The sequence below is a fragment of the Onychostruthus taczanowskii genome, unplaced genomic scaffold (genome assembly GCF_017590055.1).
Source record: "Onychostruthus taczanowskii isolate IOZ18803 unplaced genomic scaffold, ASM1759005v1 scaffold6, whole genome shotgun sequence".
Taxonomy (NCBI): Eukaryota; Metazoa; Chordata; class Aves; order Passeriformes; family Passeridae; genus Onychostruthus; species Onychostruthus taczanowskii.
In genome coordinates this window covers 8443875-8461801 of record NW_024503679.1, presented here as the reverse complement: position 1 = coordinate 8461801, position 17927 = coordinate 8443875, and positions in this window count along the sequence as shown.

Below are 17927 nucleotides of genomic sequence, written 5' to 3'. Positions count from 1 at the left end.
TTGAAGTTATGTGGGTGTGGTGAAATATTTGTTTTCCATTTTAAAATTGTTCTAATTTGGGGCTAAATGTCAGGTCCTCTTCATATTTGTGAGAACATTTGTATTGAATTGGACAGAAATAGTACTTAAATGAAATTGAGTCAGCTTCCAAGGTATTTCCCTTATTCTCTGTGCCTACTATTTTAACACACAACGTTGGATTTTAAGGGTATTCTGGAGTATCAAGCCATGCAGGTAAATTGAAGTATATCAGGGAAGCAAAATGTAACCCTTCAATCACTCAAACTCTGTTTGAAAGCACAGGCAGGGTTTGGGTGTAATAATATTCTTCAAGTAGTGCTCAGCACAGGGAGGGTGTAGTTCTTCAAAATCCAGTTTCCCTGAAGTCAATGAAAATCTTCACTGACTGCAAGGTAGGGCAGTGGTAATCTAGGACTCATCTTTTGTGGATCGTCACGCTAGTATGGATATGTGTGTACAATCAGACACATATTCATATATAGATATATATATATAAAATGTTTGTATGCAAATGTGTGCTAAGGAGGAAGAGAGATGTTCCTTAGTCCGCTTCACAGAGAGGCTTCAGTTCTTTCTTAGTAAAATGCACTTTATTCACATGCAAGCCAGGAGAAACAAAGTGTCCTTTCCTAATCCTGCAGTTTTGTTATTGGTTTTCTCACCTCATGTGTGAGTGGAATTGAGGTTTTCACCTCATTGTGGTCAGTTCCACACCTTTTTCAGAGTAAACAGCATGCAAACTTGTATAAGCAGCATCTGAGCCAAGGCCCTTTTATAAACCAAACTTTAATTTGTTATTGTTCTGGCATGTAGGAATGTGTGTGAGAGACCATGTGGGCTGGCTGTGGAAGGCACTATAAAAACTAACAGTGGAATGTTCATCTGGAGATGTTCTGTGTTATTTATGAAAACTGGGGGCCCAATCCTGCCACCTTCTCTCACGCTAACCATCCCACTGAGGTCAACCAGTGATTACACCTCTTTAAGAATGATATATGTGCATAAAACTTTACTGGATTGGATATATGGATGGAATTTTCAGACTTCAATGGATGTCAGCAGACACGGTTTCTCTGGATGTTGAAATTTGTGCCTTTGAAAATAAATAAAACTAAATTGATATGATCTGGACAGGAAAAAAGCCTTTGTATTTAGTTATATATTCTGTTTTAGAGGTGTTCACTAGAAGAACTTAATAGTGAACACCTCTAGTGTGGGATTTACCAAAGAAATGCCATGGTGAAAAGTGGGTGGCATTGTCCTCCTGTTGTCTAGTCCTTGGTAAAACCTCAACTAAAATTGAAAGTGGAACATAAGTTGACAAAAAGCAAAGTTCTCTGCTGAACAATGCAGACAAGCCAGGGTAACAATTAATGTTTGAAAACTATATATAATTAAAGATTTGTGAATAATGTAACCGTATTTATTCTGAAGACTAATTTGTGTCAACTAAATATGATCATCAGTTTAGAAACTGTAGGAATTTGAGCTTTAGGGATATTCCCTCATTTTCTAGCTTCACATTTAGACAAGCAGATCTAGAGAAGTGGTTTTGACTCCTTTCCCAAAAAGTTGAGCTTTCTTTTGTTTTAGGGTGCATATGTAATTGTTTTGCGTTTTTCCTGCTGCTTGAACAACAGTCTTTCTTTTTGTGAAATATGTTATATATGGCCTAAGACCTATAGCTATTATAGGTATAAAACAAAACTAGTTTTAGTAAATCCATTGAGACATATGGTAAAAAATTCCATTGACAGCATGATAAATGTGTCTTATATTTGGCATAGCTTTAACATACCACTTTTTATTATTTTTCCATAACAATCTCTCACATAAGTAGGGCTGTAATCTAAGATTGTTTGCAATGTGGGAAGTGTGAACTGATCACAACATGCAAACAGGACTGTCTGCAGCCTGGAGCTGACAGTAATACTGTCTTTGAAGCTACTGTGTTTATTTTGAGGCCTTGCCCCGGGGACAATATGAATTTGGTAAAAGAATTTGTTACCTTCCCAAAACTGCTGCCTCTGACAACTAAAGGTGCAAAATTCTCCCTGCTGGTTCTGAGTTCTGGCTCCCCATGTAGTATCACATTGCATTAGTGGCCAAACAACAGTTAAGGGCAGTTGTCATTCAATATAAGACACATTTTGAAATAATTCAAATTTGGAACTGATTTCAAAGGCAGTTAGATTTCTATAAGGCATTCATTAAAAAAAACTGCCAAACACAAACAACTAGTTTGAATGCTGAACCAATTATTTATGTACATAGGCTGCATATTGAAATGGTTTTAAATTTGAACTAGTTCATCTGAAGCAGAATCAATTTGGTAAAGGTATCAAACACATAACTGCTTCATTAAACAAGGCATTTTGCCTGCCACTTGCTGCCTTGCCACTGTTGTATCCATAAATCATCTGAAAAGAGTTTTTCATATCACTGTATGATATAGCATTCCACTGTGGAGATAAGGCTGAATGTAGTCCTCTGTGTTCTACATCATGCATAACAGGCTGTAGCAAAGTAATTTTATGCACTTCTCTTCTGCTCTCTGTATAAAGGAAAAATTTTTAAGTGCCCTTTCATAGCGAGGAGGATGTTTGAGCCCATCCCTGGGCTCTGCTGTGTGCACTTGTGTATTTCCCCAGTATTTTTATATTTTACAGTATATTTTACACAAAAACTGTCCCGGATTTGGATACCTCGAGTGGCTTGAGAATCCATAAACAATGAGCTTAACTTGTAATGTTAAACTGTTAGACATCTATATTCCTATGAAAAACTTTCCTTAAATTTTGATGAGCTTTAAGGATCAGTTACGTCTGGTCTAATGTTTTTGATTTTCTGGTGTCAGGATTCCTCACATCATCCCAATAAGAAACCTCACTTGGGTTCAGATGGAGCCAGCTCTGTGCAAATGGTGGCAGTGACCCCTTTGTCTAAGCACTGACTCTGACCCTGGCCAGATCAGCACAATGGTGCAAAGAAGTTTTCTGTGACCCATCTGCTTGCAAGTGGGTGGAAGGAGGTGTCTATTGTGTATCTTCCCTGGTTTGGCCCTCCTCACTTTCAGTGAATCATAGGAATCAATCTACCAATTATTTTCCATCTTGGAGGGAGATTGTGGGGTGTTTGCTATTGAAAGAGCCTCATGATCTAGACTGGGGGCTTCAGTTGCATCTTCTTACCTTATTAAAAGGGATATTCTTTTTTCTTGATGAAGAAGATGAAGCAAAACAAATCACTTTCCATGTAGTAAACCACAGTGAAGTTAAGGGGAGGAAAAATTACAAGCCATGATAAATGTCAGCAGTCAATATTGTTTCTCTTTACAGAACCATAAACAAAATCATGCAACTAGTCTCTAAAAGGTCTCGATGACAGCTCTGGTAAATTTAAGCAATCTGGCTACAAAGATGAATAGTATTTTCCTGTTGCACATTCTCTCTCTCTCCCTGAAACTATTTAAATCTAATTAACCTAGTGTCAAACTCTCTGATTTCACTCCAATGTTCTAACACAGGGCCTTAAACAATGTTGATTTTTTTTAATACCAACTTCTCTTAAAATATTTGGTTTTAACATTTATCCTTTTATTTGCCTGTGTACCAAAAAAAAATATTACCTCAGTTATATGGATATGACACTGAATCAGATGGCACCCACAGAAGAAAAACAGTTTTTTCTCTAGTACAGCAAGCATGTGTATACAATGGTTGTCTTGCTCTGGCTCAGCTTGGATATTAGGAACTCTTGTTTTTGCCAGTCTTTAATTTCCTTCCACTGCATGAAATTTCACTTCAGTAAAGCTAGTAAAAATTTTGTTATTAAGTTCAGTAAGGAAAAATTACTACGTACCTCTAGGTATGAAATATTAATTTTCTAGATTTGTATAGGAATTCCCAGAATGACTGCCTATCTTCTCTTGCAGTACTGACAGTGGACTAAATTTTCTGCTGCCCATAACCGAGGAGTCAGGAGAGTTGCCCTGGGCGCACCTGGCTTCAGCATTTAGATCACTGATATTAAATTGGTTTTGTATCTGTTACTCCTTTGGGATAAAGAGGATTTTATTCCCTTGCCCAGTTTAGTTTGATTTTTAAGCTTTGAAAGGAAAAAAAGGTTGAAAGTAAGAATAGTATAAAGATAACTGGATTTCCAAATTGTTCCATTTTGTTAAGTGAAGCCTTGAAGTTGCTTGGCTTTTGGGCCAAATACCATAAAGGAATGAGAAACCCATAGTTATCTGGTTTGCAAATCTTTTGTTGACAGAACAAGCACAAAACAGCTGCAGCTCTTGTTCAAATTACTACATACCTACATAACTCTTTTGAAGGAATCAGTAATTATTTTCTTAATTCCCCAATAAGTAAAAAAACCCAACAAAAACTGCAAAGAAAACATCCTACAAGTATTAGATGTTGGAAACAAAAAAGCCTGTGACAAAGGTATATTCTAGTGGGGTCCATGTGAACACAAAGTTCACACAAAACATCATTTTAGGGAATATTTTTGGGGCTACCTCCACTTCTTTCAATGAGGAACAATAAATTGAAAATATTTTTGAGCAGTAACTTAGTGGGAGAGATGCATGCTACTTAAGCATTCTTGTACAATTTAACAATGTAGGGAGTCTCTGTTTCAAACATATTTTCTTTTGAAGGGAGTTGAAATGCTGAACCTATTTTCCAGTTCATGTAAAGTATATGCTCATCAGTGCCCTACTTTACCAAGGGGATCTGTGCTGTAAATTCCTGAAATAGCTATGAGCAGCCCTCTGCACTGTCCATGTTATGTGCAAGTGGGCTGGCAGTGAAGTACAGGCTTGTCAGCTGATCCACAGAGGTAAAAAATAAATAATTCAAATATTGCAGTCCTAAGAAGCACCTTATGCTATTAGCCACTACTTTTGATATACATTTTTCCCAGCATTTGTCCTCCAACAAACTCTTAAGTTTCCAGTCACTGGTATAAATTTTAATTACTTTTGAATGTATTGTTTGAAAATTTATTACTTGAAGATGTCCATTATCCTATTGTTAAGAGACTTCTGTTAATTATCTGATTGATTTGGTTTATGCATTTGGCTCTGCTTCTCGAAGTTGTGTCCTGGCATCTGAACCCTAGGGAGTGTCATCCACAATGTTAGTTTATCTGATGGTCTTACCTCCCATGACATTTATTTACTTGTTATAGGTACAAATTGGTAGTGCTGGCATCTAATGATTTTGGTAGGGATTTTACTGGTCAGATAGGGATAGCAGAACAAGTTTCTCCTGTGAAAGTACAGTTGCATTTAAAAAATAAAATTTTGTACGGTAAAGATAGTGAACAAGGCAGTTCAGCTCTCCTACATGACCTTTCCAAGAGATACCTAATAGCATTTGATTCCTTGGGATTTTATTTGGGTTTGCTATAGTGTGCTGTGTTTTAGCTATTTTAGCCATCCTCTGAAAGTTTATTTAAATGCATTTGAGCATTTCTGAGTGCAGAATTTACTTGATCAGTACCTTTTAAGACTTCCTCAAGGGTTCACAACTAGATTCTTCCCAAGATGGTCCCAAAAAAGACATTTTACTAGACCTGCTTCTGCTTAGGCAGAACACCAACATCAAGGACTTCTGTTTGCTCTCACCTGCCTTAATCCTGTGCAGCCAAGGGCAGTTGAAATTTGTAGGGAATGTATTATATACATCTATGTTCAACCTTGCATTTTTAATTTATTTTTGGCAAATGCTCGATCAATTATTTTTAGTGTAAAAAAATGCATTGTCACATCCTGCTTCAGAAGGATGTTCTGTTTTTTAAAGGACCTTAAGCCAGTCTATTTCTTCATTCTGAGACTGAGCCCTGCCCTGTGATTTCTGTTGCAGCATACCTGTCAGAATTCACAGCTGAGAAGAGCTACAGTAAAGGAAAGCACTTGCATAACTGGACAAATAATGTCACATCCTTTGCTATCAAAGTTTGAGTTAAGGTCTATGTCCTGTGGAACAGAAAAAGTACCTCTAGTCATGTCTTGTTGAACTTATTTTTTCTAACTTTTTTCTCTGATTTTCTACATCTGGTACATTTTGTACAAATGACCACCTGCTCTAATAGACCAAACCAGCTGTTAAACAATGTTGTATTGTTGAGATAAGTTTTTTTTTTTGTTTGTTTTTTTTTTTTTTAAATTTCTATGAAGTACTTAACAATTTTTAACCTCTGATGCTCTTTAAGGTTCAAGTGCTTTTGAAGCTAAGGCATATTGCAGACACAGCATGTGATGGAATAAGTGAACATAGAATGCACTTTAGTCTCTGTTTGATCTCTGTAGATGCTGATAATTGGTGGTGGCGTTGCGGGGCTGACTGCAGCAGTAGCTGCCAAAGCAATGGAAATTGCTGTCAGGGGATTTGATACCAGGTGGAGTAAGAAAATATGGCTTAGAATCTGGAACACTGTGAACACTTTGTAAAATATTCTGGTTAAAGTTCTGCTTTGCTTTGCACTGAAGAAAAACATTGTCATTCAAATACAATCTGGAAGTTTCTTTCTGTCATAGGCCTACCAGGAATTTTAGTTAGTTCATTGCTAATTAACACAAAATTCAAATTATTGATTTCAATATCCAGAAAAAGAGAACATACTTCCTACGTTCAACTTAAGAAAAGCATTATCTTCCCCCTTCCTTCCTAGACTCAACTTTCCTCTGTTTTCCCTGCACATTATACCCAGTCCATCCCAGTCCCTTTGTTGTGTGCAGCTGTTTGACCCTCGCCCCTTGTGACTGTCCCTACTCCAGCACGGGTCATCCCTGGGCTCCTGTTCCTCACCTAGAGAACTCCCCTGGTAAGCAGTGCAGGCTTCCAGGAGTGCCTCTCCAGCTGCCTGTCTCCTCAGCACTCCACCTGTGTCCCTCTGTATCTCTTCCCACGCCCTGCCTCAGGAGCTGACATGTACAGCTGCCTGTCTCCTCAGCACTCCACCTGTGTCCCTCTGTATCTCTGTATCTCTTCCCATGCCCTGCCTCAGGAGCTGACATGTGCCCTGTGCTGGGCTGGCAGCTTTTGGAGGGTGAGAGGCTGTTTATGTGGGTTTTGGAGCCAGCTGGAGCTGGATGGCACAGGCACTGCTCACACATAAACAGATTAGGCCCTCATGTACCAGGGATGATTTGCCTGGTACAGTGTTTAAAAGTGGTACTTGTATTAGTTCAGGTCTTATTCCAGATAAGATTCTACTTATGGCATTGGAGAGCTCAAACATTTGCTCCTATTAGCATAAAAGGCTTAGTGAAATGTGCATGTATCTCAGTATTTACTAAAAACTTTTAGTAAGTAATGGCTTCATGATTTTTTACCTGTTTTAAATCAGTGATTTAGAGTATTTGCTTTGCTGATGATTTCCTAGTAATTTTCAATTCAGACTCAAAGTAATTAATACTTTATATTTACTTCTGAAAGCACCCATGTGTATGACATGCCTCCCTATTTACCCTCTCTAGTAAGACTTACCATTTCTAATAAGAGTTATTAAACTTGTTTGGTTTACTTTCTTAAATGTGAAATTGGGGAAGAAATCTTCAATTCTAAGCAGTAGGAGTAAGATGGAGTCAATGAAAGAATAATCAGTACTTATATGGAGCTGAGGTTTAGAAGTAAGTAGAAATTACTCATCCTGCAGAATTTGACATCTTTCAGGTGTAGATTATGCACTAGCATTTAGAAATAACTGATGTGCAGCAAAAACACAAATAACATCAGTTTTGCTCTAACAAATGAAAAAGTAATCAACATTGCAGTAATAAAGATTGTCTTTCCTTGAAGTCACTGCATGTCTGTCAGGGAGTCCTTACAAAAGTGTTATGGGGTAATAAAGCAAAGCCTTTCATAAGTAATAAAACCACAAACTGGAATATTAGTCAGAGATAATTCTGTCTGTTTTATGCACTGTGACTTTTATAAGCATGGGAACATCCTTTTAAACAACAACATCCATAAATGCTTTTAAACTAATTCCTTCATTAACAAGAATTTTGTGTTCAGTTCAAGATACGGGAAAAGAAAAACCAATTCAGATTTGAATTTTCAATATTTTCACAATTTTAAAGTAGTGGTGTAGAACAGTTTCTAATATTAATGGTAGATTTTATGGGATTACCATTAAAATTAATATAATTTTTAGATGAGGACTAAATTCCAGTGTGATATGGAAAAGCAAAGTCATGCGATGTATAATGGTACGGTGACATAAAGGTGCAACTATATGTTTGTAAAGACCCATCAGCTGAAGCAGTTTAAAATGCTGTCATTTCAGTATTTGTGAATTTACCCAAGAAGGATAAGTCTCATCAGGAACCAACCTGGGCCATGGGCTGTGAAACAGAATTCTTGCTGCAACTGTCCCCCAGGTAGTAGATCCCTGCAATGGCCTGTTCTGGAGAGCCAGCTACAGTATTTCAATTTTACCTTGTATTGATGACTTCTGGCCATACTTCATGATGGTGTTGATTTACTCCAGGATGTGTATGGAAGCCAACATGTGTGACTTCATGTGAGATAAACCGGCGGGTTTAATGTCCAGATGGCTATCCTGGAATGGTGTAATGAAAGAAAGAAGCAAAGACTTAGGGTACAGTGTCCCAGGTCAGAATTCAATGTAAATTGTTTTCAGAGCATGGCATTAGGATTTGTTTGGGGTTTTTTTATGTTCTGCTTTCATAATAATACTAAGGGATGTTAGAGACGTGGTATTAATTCAGATGTACTTGCAAGGAATTTAAGTTTTGAAGGTATCACTATCTTCCTCCTTGGGATTGTCTGGAGTGCAGTTAATCTGTGAAACACATTGTGCAATGTGATTCTTATCAGACAATCATGAGGTGTTTTTTCATTTGAAGAAGTACTTGATTTCTTATTCTCAAAAATAAGCACCATATGGTTTTGTAACCAGTTCCCTGACTGGCCTCCCAGCTCATTTAATCTCTGGCTTCCTGACAAAATTGCTGAATTTCTTTGGTCATGCAACAGAGTAAGCTGTTAGTTTTATGCAGAAACCTTAACTTGTAAAAGAAAGCTTTAGTAACTCATGTCTGTAGTAATATGCAAATTTGATTTACTAGCATGTATAAAGCAAGCATCAGATATGTGGAGAACATGTGAAAAGTTTCCAACACATGAAAGCTTTGACAACTATTTATTTTGCTTTCTCATCAGGGTGTGGTGAACACTGGTTACAAGGACTTGCCAAGTAGAATGGCTACTCAAGCCAGTAGCCTTTTTTTCCAACAACATCTTGAAATTATTAAAGCTGTTTCTCCCAAGAAAGAATATTTTCACTTTGAACAAAAGGACGATTTACATTATAGGGCTATTGATCATGTCATTAGAAGAATTTGGGTAATAAAGGTAAGTTTCAACACTAAAACATTTTTGATAAAAAACATATAAAATATGTTGTCTGAAAGCAGTAATTTTGTTAGGGAGTTTAGTCATTCTGAGGAAATGTTATCATTCAATGTCTACATGAAAATGTTGGGAAGGGAATTTCTTACTGGTTTCAAGCAGTAAAATATGGGGCAAAAATACTTATAAAAATGTCAATACTCTAAAATTACTTCTGTCCTTTGAACTCGTGTTTTAAAAGGATGTGTTTTGAGAATCAGCCCATCTCCTGAGCTACTGAGCTCTGCCTTAGCAATAGAACGTCAGGTACTGGAGTTTATGGACTCAAATGAGCACGCATTGAACACAGGGGCTGATAAATAGGAATAGGTGATCTGTGGGTGATGCACAAAAGGACTTCAAGTGCAAGTACTTCAAAGGCCAAATGGTCTGGTGGCAGTTACTACATCTTTGCCCCAAGGTCAGTAGAGGTGGAGCATTGCTAAAGATACAGTGGTTTTCTGCTAAAACAACCTAAGAATATGTTTTGACACTGATATGACATCGTTAAGCTATACCCTGTGTAGTCTCCGAGCATTGCTAAAGATACAGTGGTTTTCTGCTAAAACCTAAGAATATGTTTTGATACTTATATGACATCGTTAAGATATACCCTGTGTAGTCTCCATTGTAATAACAGCAGCCCTCATGCCTTCCTATAGCCTTCAGCCCCTTCTCTTGGAGGAGAAAAGGAACTAAATTTACAGTTAAATTAGGAGACAGCCTTAAGGTCTGTAAAAACTGATATTACTTGTGTGCTGACTGCAATTTTCATTGAAAATGAAAGAAACATGCAAGAAACATGCAAGATGTTTCTTGAGATAAACTGTTTCTTTTTCAGTCAAGTTTATTTTGGATGTAGTTGAGAAGAAAAATTAATTTCTGTAGTCGTGGTGAATTGAAGATCGACAGGAATCCATATTTGCCTGCAGGTACCATTAAATCAAAGTACAGACATGCAAAACATCTAGATATTGGCAGACTGGAATTACTTTTCAACTAAGGAAGTGTTTGTAAAGAGAAGCATATTCATGTTAAACTTTTAAGGAACACAGTCTAGGATTTAGCTATGTTATCTTTTTAAAATGTTTGTTTTCTGTGCTTTCTTTTGTGTTTGCTTTGAGTTTTTATTGAATTTTTATTTGATTTTTGTCCTTCCCCCTTCAGTGGTAAGCGTATTACATCTGAAATCTATCAGGCCAAAACTGGTTTAGTAGGAACAAAAAATTGTTTTCTACAACTGATTGCATTTAGTGGTTGGTGCTATTTTGCAGATCAAGGGTTATAGTAATCAGTAAAAGGTAAAGGCCAAATCCCATTCTATTTACTCATGTGAGTAATCCCACTGATTTCAGAAGGACAAATAAGTCATCATGACAGAGCTTTGCTGAAACACCCAGCCCATAATATAAAGAAAGGTAAGATAACATAGGAATCCATCATAATGATTATCTTTTCTGTAACAGGAAAGTGTAAAGCATTATTTCAATAACCTTTGCCAGGGACAACACTCTTTTCTATTCATATAAAAGATTAGCACAAGATCAGGAAGAGTCATATCCTTATAATGTAGAAAAATTATGAACACAATTGGAATTTATGTAAGAGGTGCAAGAAAATTTGTCTATATTTCTTGTTACTAGTTGGCATTTTTGCTGATGAGCCATGCTAGGGATAATTATGTAAAAATAAAGTGAGCTTCTGAAAGGTACTGTGGACTAACATTGAAAAGCCACAGATAGTGGTAAGTCAGATTTGCTAATGTGTCCTGTTGATTTCCAACTAAATTAAAGGCTAAAAATTCACTTTTCAAGGTCCTTGGTGAATCACCATATGCCTTTTGTTACCAATAAATTTACTCTGATATTAATTATGTATGAAATAAAGAGCCAGTATAGTATAGGTTAGGAACCCAAGCCAGGGCCAATTGAAATGAACATAGGCTGTTCTCAAAAGCTTTTGGATCAGGGCCTGTATATACTGCATAACTCCAGATGTCATTATCTGTGCTGAAATATATGTATGGAATGGATAAATGAATCATATAGCAAGGTTTTGATTATGTTCAAGAGTATTCCTCTCATAAACAAGATTGTTATGCACTATACATTAAAAATAATGATGGAATGAAAGAATCATGCAAATGATAACAGAAAAGGATATGTATAGCCCAGCTTTTTGAGGGTTCACTACCTTCAAGACTGCTGTTCAAGTTGAATGAGTAACAGTAGAAATATCTATTAGTTCAAGGAAGGCAAATTCTGGAAGTATGAAAAGTTGATTTTAAAGGAGGAAAGCAGAGAAGGAAGTCTGTTTCACTCATTCTTTAGCCAAACTTTTTACAGCAGCTGAAAGTGCTCCCTTACTGTCTTCTCTCAGGGTCATGGACTTACAATGTTTTGTCCAAAGTATCAACCTTGTTTGAAGATCTCTTCTCTTTGATTAACAGCGGGCAATTTTGTATATACATTTTAAAGTTTTTGTTAAAAACTTTCTTAAATGACAGTACAGCTGAAAATTAAACTGTGATTTCTAAGAGTGAGATTGGAATATCTTGCTATTTTAGGCTTTGTCTTGATCAGAGAAATTAATTCTGTACAATGATTTGCTCAGAGCTTACTTGGGTATATTTAACAAAACCTTGTGCGAGTGATGACAAAATATGGCTCCAAGTAGAATATCATATTATCTTGGATTAATGAAATGATCTGGTCTTTTCCTAAAGAGGGAAAAACATTTCCTCAAACCACTAACACATATGGTCAAAGAGACTAGTACTGGAAGCAATAATATTTTCTCCCAAGGAAGTGTTGTTGAACTCTTTGTGTGGTCTGCATCTTTTAACAACGTTCAGATGCTACACTGTGGTCTTTATTTCTACTAATGCAGTAAAGGTTGTGAAAAGCCACTGGGGAATTTATGACATATTTGATTTTGGAGTTTTTTTGGTGAACAATTTCTCCATATTTGCCCAAGTGGAATATTTTTTATTTCATAAATTTAGTTTGGCAGTCCCATGTGCATCTGCTGAATCCTGGGGTACACGCTTTGTTGTCACATTGGCCAAGAGTCTTTTATTCCAAAATTAGTTTTCTGGCAAAAACAATGCACACAAGTTATGCATGCAAAAGCATGAGCAGGAAATGCCTTCTGCTATCATGGGTGTCTGTGACAACTTCTGTGGAAGAAGGGTTTGGGTTCTATGACTGTTTTTATTTTATGATTAATAAAGAAAAGTGCTTTTTTACTCTAAGTGCATAGGTTTTTTCTTTATAGGTTTGGCAGGTATTTTAGAACTGATGCTACTTTCTCCCAATCCTTTTTAAAATCAAGTAGTGAGCAGATTTATTCTTGCTTGGAATAGTGGTTATCACACTACCCAGGGAGTCACACCTGGCCTTCCTTTGCCTCTACAGCAGAAACTGTATTTATTATTCCCAAGTGTATGGTCTGCTGCCTTCTTCTCTCATATGCTTCACTATGGCAGATTTGGGTTCAATTTCATGAAAAGGGACCTATAGGAGATGAAAACAAGGTTAATGACTTTTCCAAAATGAATTACAAATGAGATTACAATTTTAGTTCCTGCCTCAAAACTTTCACCCCCGGCAGTAACTGATTTTTTTTTTCATATTTACTTTAAATTTGTGATGCATATTCAAAGATCTACTGGCAACCAAAGGATTGTATAATCATCATATTAATGCCAACAATAGCATCAACTTCATGTTTATACCCATTGTCTCTACATTAAATATATGTAATTTTGTGAGTGATGACAAAAGAAGAAAAAGTTTAACAGAATTAATGGAATAGTGAGAAGTGATGATAAATTTTGATGCAACCTCAGGTATCTGTATTCTTTGCTTTTCCCTCTGCATAGGACCAGCTCCTTTCTGCCTGATTAATCCAATAAAGAATCCATCTCCCAAATAAGGGAGAGTGTTTCATCAGCTGATGAAGCTACTAGGTTAAATCCTACATCCAGGGATGGGTTTGTCATGCTGATTAGCACTCCACACTTACCTGTCTGTTATTTGAGCAGATGTAACAGATTTTTATAAGCTAACTAGCTGGTTTCTGAGTCATAATTTGCGGTGAAAAAAGAGACCCTGAATCACAATTTAATATTTTCAGTGATTAAAGACAAGAAACTTCATTTTGGCATTTCTTTTAGATACTCCCCAAAACTGCATGTAGTGATGAAGTCTGCAACCACAGAAAAGAAAGAGCTGGGAAACCTATGGAATAGATAGAGCTTGCAGCAGCAGGATGGGCTCTGTTTATTGAAATATGAAAGACTATTGACGCATTAAAGAGATTATGGGCTAGTTTTCAAAACACAAGACTGGGAAAAGCAGATAAATTAGATATCATAATCTAGCATGAATTTCTGTAGCACTCAATGTAAAACAAAGGTAGAATTTGTTCAATAGCTAAATAACCCAAAGCTAGTAGGGTGGTCTTGGCTAGCAAAATGAGTAATATGAGCAAGTAACGAGCTGGATCCTGAGTGAAATATTAGTGCTACAAGCAGCGAGGAACAAGGCTTGTGTGCAGAATCAGGCCCTCTTGAAAAACAGCCTTCTAGGAAAGCCATTCACTTATATGGGCAAATATTTGTCATCCTTCTTCATTAGACCATGGAATCTGGTATCCCTAGGGCCAGGGAAACAATTTTATAGCCTTTTTGTTTTCTACTGTCCTTATTTGAGCATATTCCTTTGACTGTGCTGTGTTTCATTCAAGAGAAAACAGCTTTGCATTTCCAATTCTGCAATATTCAGTCAGCTACAAAAGCAGCAGTACTTGTCAAAGAACTTAATTAATTTGCTCAGGTACCAATCTCTAGCTACTTTAGAGTTTATCAGGAGACTATATTTACCTTTGTTTGCTATTTTAAAATCCTCTGATGCATTTATTTGCTATTTTTTAATCCATATCCAGATGCATGTGTTGTTCAAAACTTATTAAAACTGAGATATTTCTTATTAGAGGTAGAACATAACTGGCATTCATCTTTACTAAATACAGAGAAAGGATGTATTTTGGAAAGACAACAATCTGATAGTAATCAGACCTGAACTGTTTTTTACCTGCCCTTAAGGCTTCCAACATCCTAGAAAATTGCACTTACTCTGGAAGAAATGAGGTGTTGAGTTTCATTAAGACTTTAAAGTTTTTCAAATGTTACCATCACTGGAAAAAAATCTAATGGATGTCCTGGGACTTGTCAGAAGGTTACATAAGGTGTAAAATCACCGAAGCTAACTTTTTTCAGTTGTCTTACAAATGATTACTTGAGAGGTGTTCTGGGAAATTTCTGTTGCTTCTTGTGTTGAATCCTTTCCACAGGCCATGGTGAAAGCCACAGCGATACAATCATACAGCTACTCTGTTTAACCCCAGATTTCCTCAGGGTACAATACCTATAAACCTGCTCCATCTCAGCATTGTTCCTGTCCTTAATGTGACAGTTTCCCTTTTCTCAGCTTGAAGCCCTGAGGCTTAGACTCCTGAAAAGCCCATAAATATTTCTTGCAGGTACCAGCCAACACATGGTCTTTGGCCTTTGCAAATGTTCCAAGAATGTTGTTGAATGGTTATGATTTGAGCATCATGGATTTTTCTGACTATATTGTTTTGGATCACACTTTCAACTCCTTCAGTGATGTAGGTTAAAAGACAGTTTATTATTTAAAATTTTCACCATGTGCTCTTCAAATAGCAAGAGGATGAGTGCATGTTTACTAAATGAGGTCATGTAGGATATTTATATCAAATTATCTAAAATCAAAATGTGAGAGAATCAGAACTTCATATTTACCTTGATAAAATATAAAAATTCTGCTCAAGAAGGATATAATATTTTTAAATGCACACAGTGCAGAGCAGGGCTAATCTAGCAAAGGTATTTTTTTCATCTTTCAACTTGAACTAATGTGCTAAGGATTTTTCTATAAGGGCAGAGTATTAAGAAATAAGCCTGAAAACCATAAAGACTAAGGCAGTAATTGAGGCATTTTAAACTAATATTAGAAAACAATACATCAGTGTTGATGATAATTGAAAACATGTACTCAAATATATGTCAATGGATCCTGGAGCTGAATTGCTGGGATGCTAATTAGTTTCATAGTTGCTTGCTGAATTAGTATCATAAAAAATAAAGAAACCAGAAAATGTTGAGAGGAGTGTGCAGAAGTCTAATAAGCAAAAACGGATATTCACTCTCAATAACAAACAAAGATGAAATCTTTCATCTTTAAAGACAAACTATCTGTTCTCAGTCCTCCTGACAATTATAAAATAGTTTGAAGTATATCAATACTACATGGTTGGTTTTTTTCCTTTGATTTTTGTGTTTTGTTTTTTTTACCTAATATATTTCAGCTCAGTTGTGTGCTGTGCAGGAGGGATGGCAGGGCTGTCCACTCAGAGCACTTCTGGATCTGGGAACACCCCTGGTACAATTGAGGTGTCAAAACTTCAGCAGCAAGCAGCAGTAGAAACACTGAAATCTTCAGCAGAAGTTCTGGACGTGGCTCTGGGTGGCACAATGGGCATTTGCACTTCTTGTAAGGTAGATGTGCTTAATCCACAACATCCTTGTTATTGATTAATTTACTGTTCTTTGAGAGGATAGGAAAATATATAGTATGAAGGCATAAATTCCTGAAGGTGGCACTTGTATCTAAGGGGTGAAAGATCTTAATTGCTGATAAAAAGTTTGTTTTATTCAAATCAAATATTGTTCATTGTTCACAAACTAAAAATTGGTGTTTAAAAAAGCACTTCTCATGGAACTTCCCATTTGTTTTCTTACATGAAAAAATTTTCTTGTAACGAATTTACCAGCTGCCTCAGTTGATCTAAATTAAAATAAATTTAGGGGAAAAGAAATGTTTGAAAATTTCAAGTTAGTTTTAATGCTGATTTGTTAAGGAGGATTTTGTATCCAATACTGTGGAGGCCAATAAAAATTCTCAAAAGTTGAGCCTGAAAATTGGTAAGAGAGAAGGAGGGGAAGGTACTACTCTGCCAGTTTGTCACTTAGATTGTGGCAGTCTTCTGTTTTGCCTGCCTTGATTCTCTGTAGGCAAAATGTGTTTGGAAACTCTGGCGGGTACATCCATACAACTCTCTCCCATCCATGAGAAACAGTGGCTTCAAAGGAGCTGTTCTGGCTCTGTTTCTTACAAGCTGTCATCCCAAAATGTTCTAGCAATGTATTTTTGGAAAAGACTTAAATTAGGTTAAAATTTCCTATAACTATTATATTTCTAATTCGTTGTATGAAGAGGAAAACAACATAAGTAAACAGTCCTTTCTTGCTCAATGGTCTGTTTATGTTTTGAGTATGAAACACAATGTAATATTTCATTTTGGATCTAAATAATTTAATTTTGCAGGTCTTACCATTGCAAAATGAATTGAAATCTCTGACCTTCCTCAGCCTGTAGCTGCATTTCACAGTCTGGTTGGCTTGGCAGCAGCAACTCTTACATGAATTGCCAAGCATGGAATTGAATAGCCACACCTTGATGTTCACTCTCTGCCAGTGTTCTCCAGATTGTGGCATATCTGGGCACTGTATTGGAGTGTAGTTTCAGTGCTTCTTTAGTGACTTTTCTAAAATTGCTGGGTACTCTGCTGTAGTCTGTCATATGAAATTTAGAATGCAGTTCACTAGAGGCCCTTTTCTGTTTTCCTCAAAATCCAGTTGGCTCCTATGAGGAGCCAGGGCATAATTATCTTAGGCCCTTTACAAGGGAAGCAGTCTTACACAATTTAGCTTAACAAATTTGGTAGGACTGGAACACAAGGAAAAAGAGGTTAGTGACTGGTTTTGTGTTGATTAGGAGAGATGCTGATGTTGGTCTCAAGGTTTTTTTTTTTTTTTTTCCTGGATTTGCTAAACAGTGTTTGTTTAACTGAGAATGTGACTTAGATTCCATAGAGCTTTATTCCTAAGAGACTCATGTGAACAATTGGTGGCTAGAGGAATTGTAGTAAGAGATCTTTTAGGTCCTTAAGTAGCAGTTATTTCCTACTGTGAGGTTATACAGCTATTAAAACTTCACATTCTGTCTAACTGATGTCCTATTTGATATTACAAAGCAATCATATCAAACTGCTTTTGTTTTCTCATAATTAACAATGCTGCTGGAAGGAGTCACAGACTGTGACAGGAAGAGGAGCTGGAGCACTTCTGTTTCTGAGAATTCCTTCAAAAAAAATTCCTAACTTTTTGTCTATTCTCTGAAATTGGTGGGTCTTTCCTTCAGCTTAACTAATCACCAAGAAGACCAGTATCTTTGGTATTTTTATTCTGTGCTGTACCTTTTTTTAATTTCTAGTGCTTGAGCATTAAAACTATTTTAGTGCTAAAGGCAATACAGCATTAGAGCAGCCATGCTCACTTCCAGGGGTGCTGAACTCAGAACCATTTCTTCCTTGGGCACCACTAGCTGG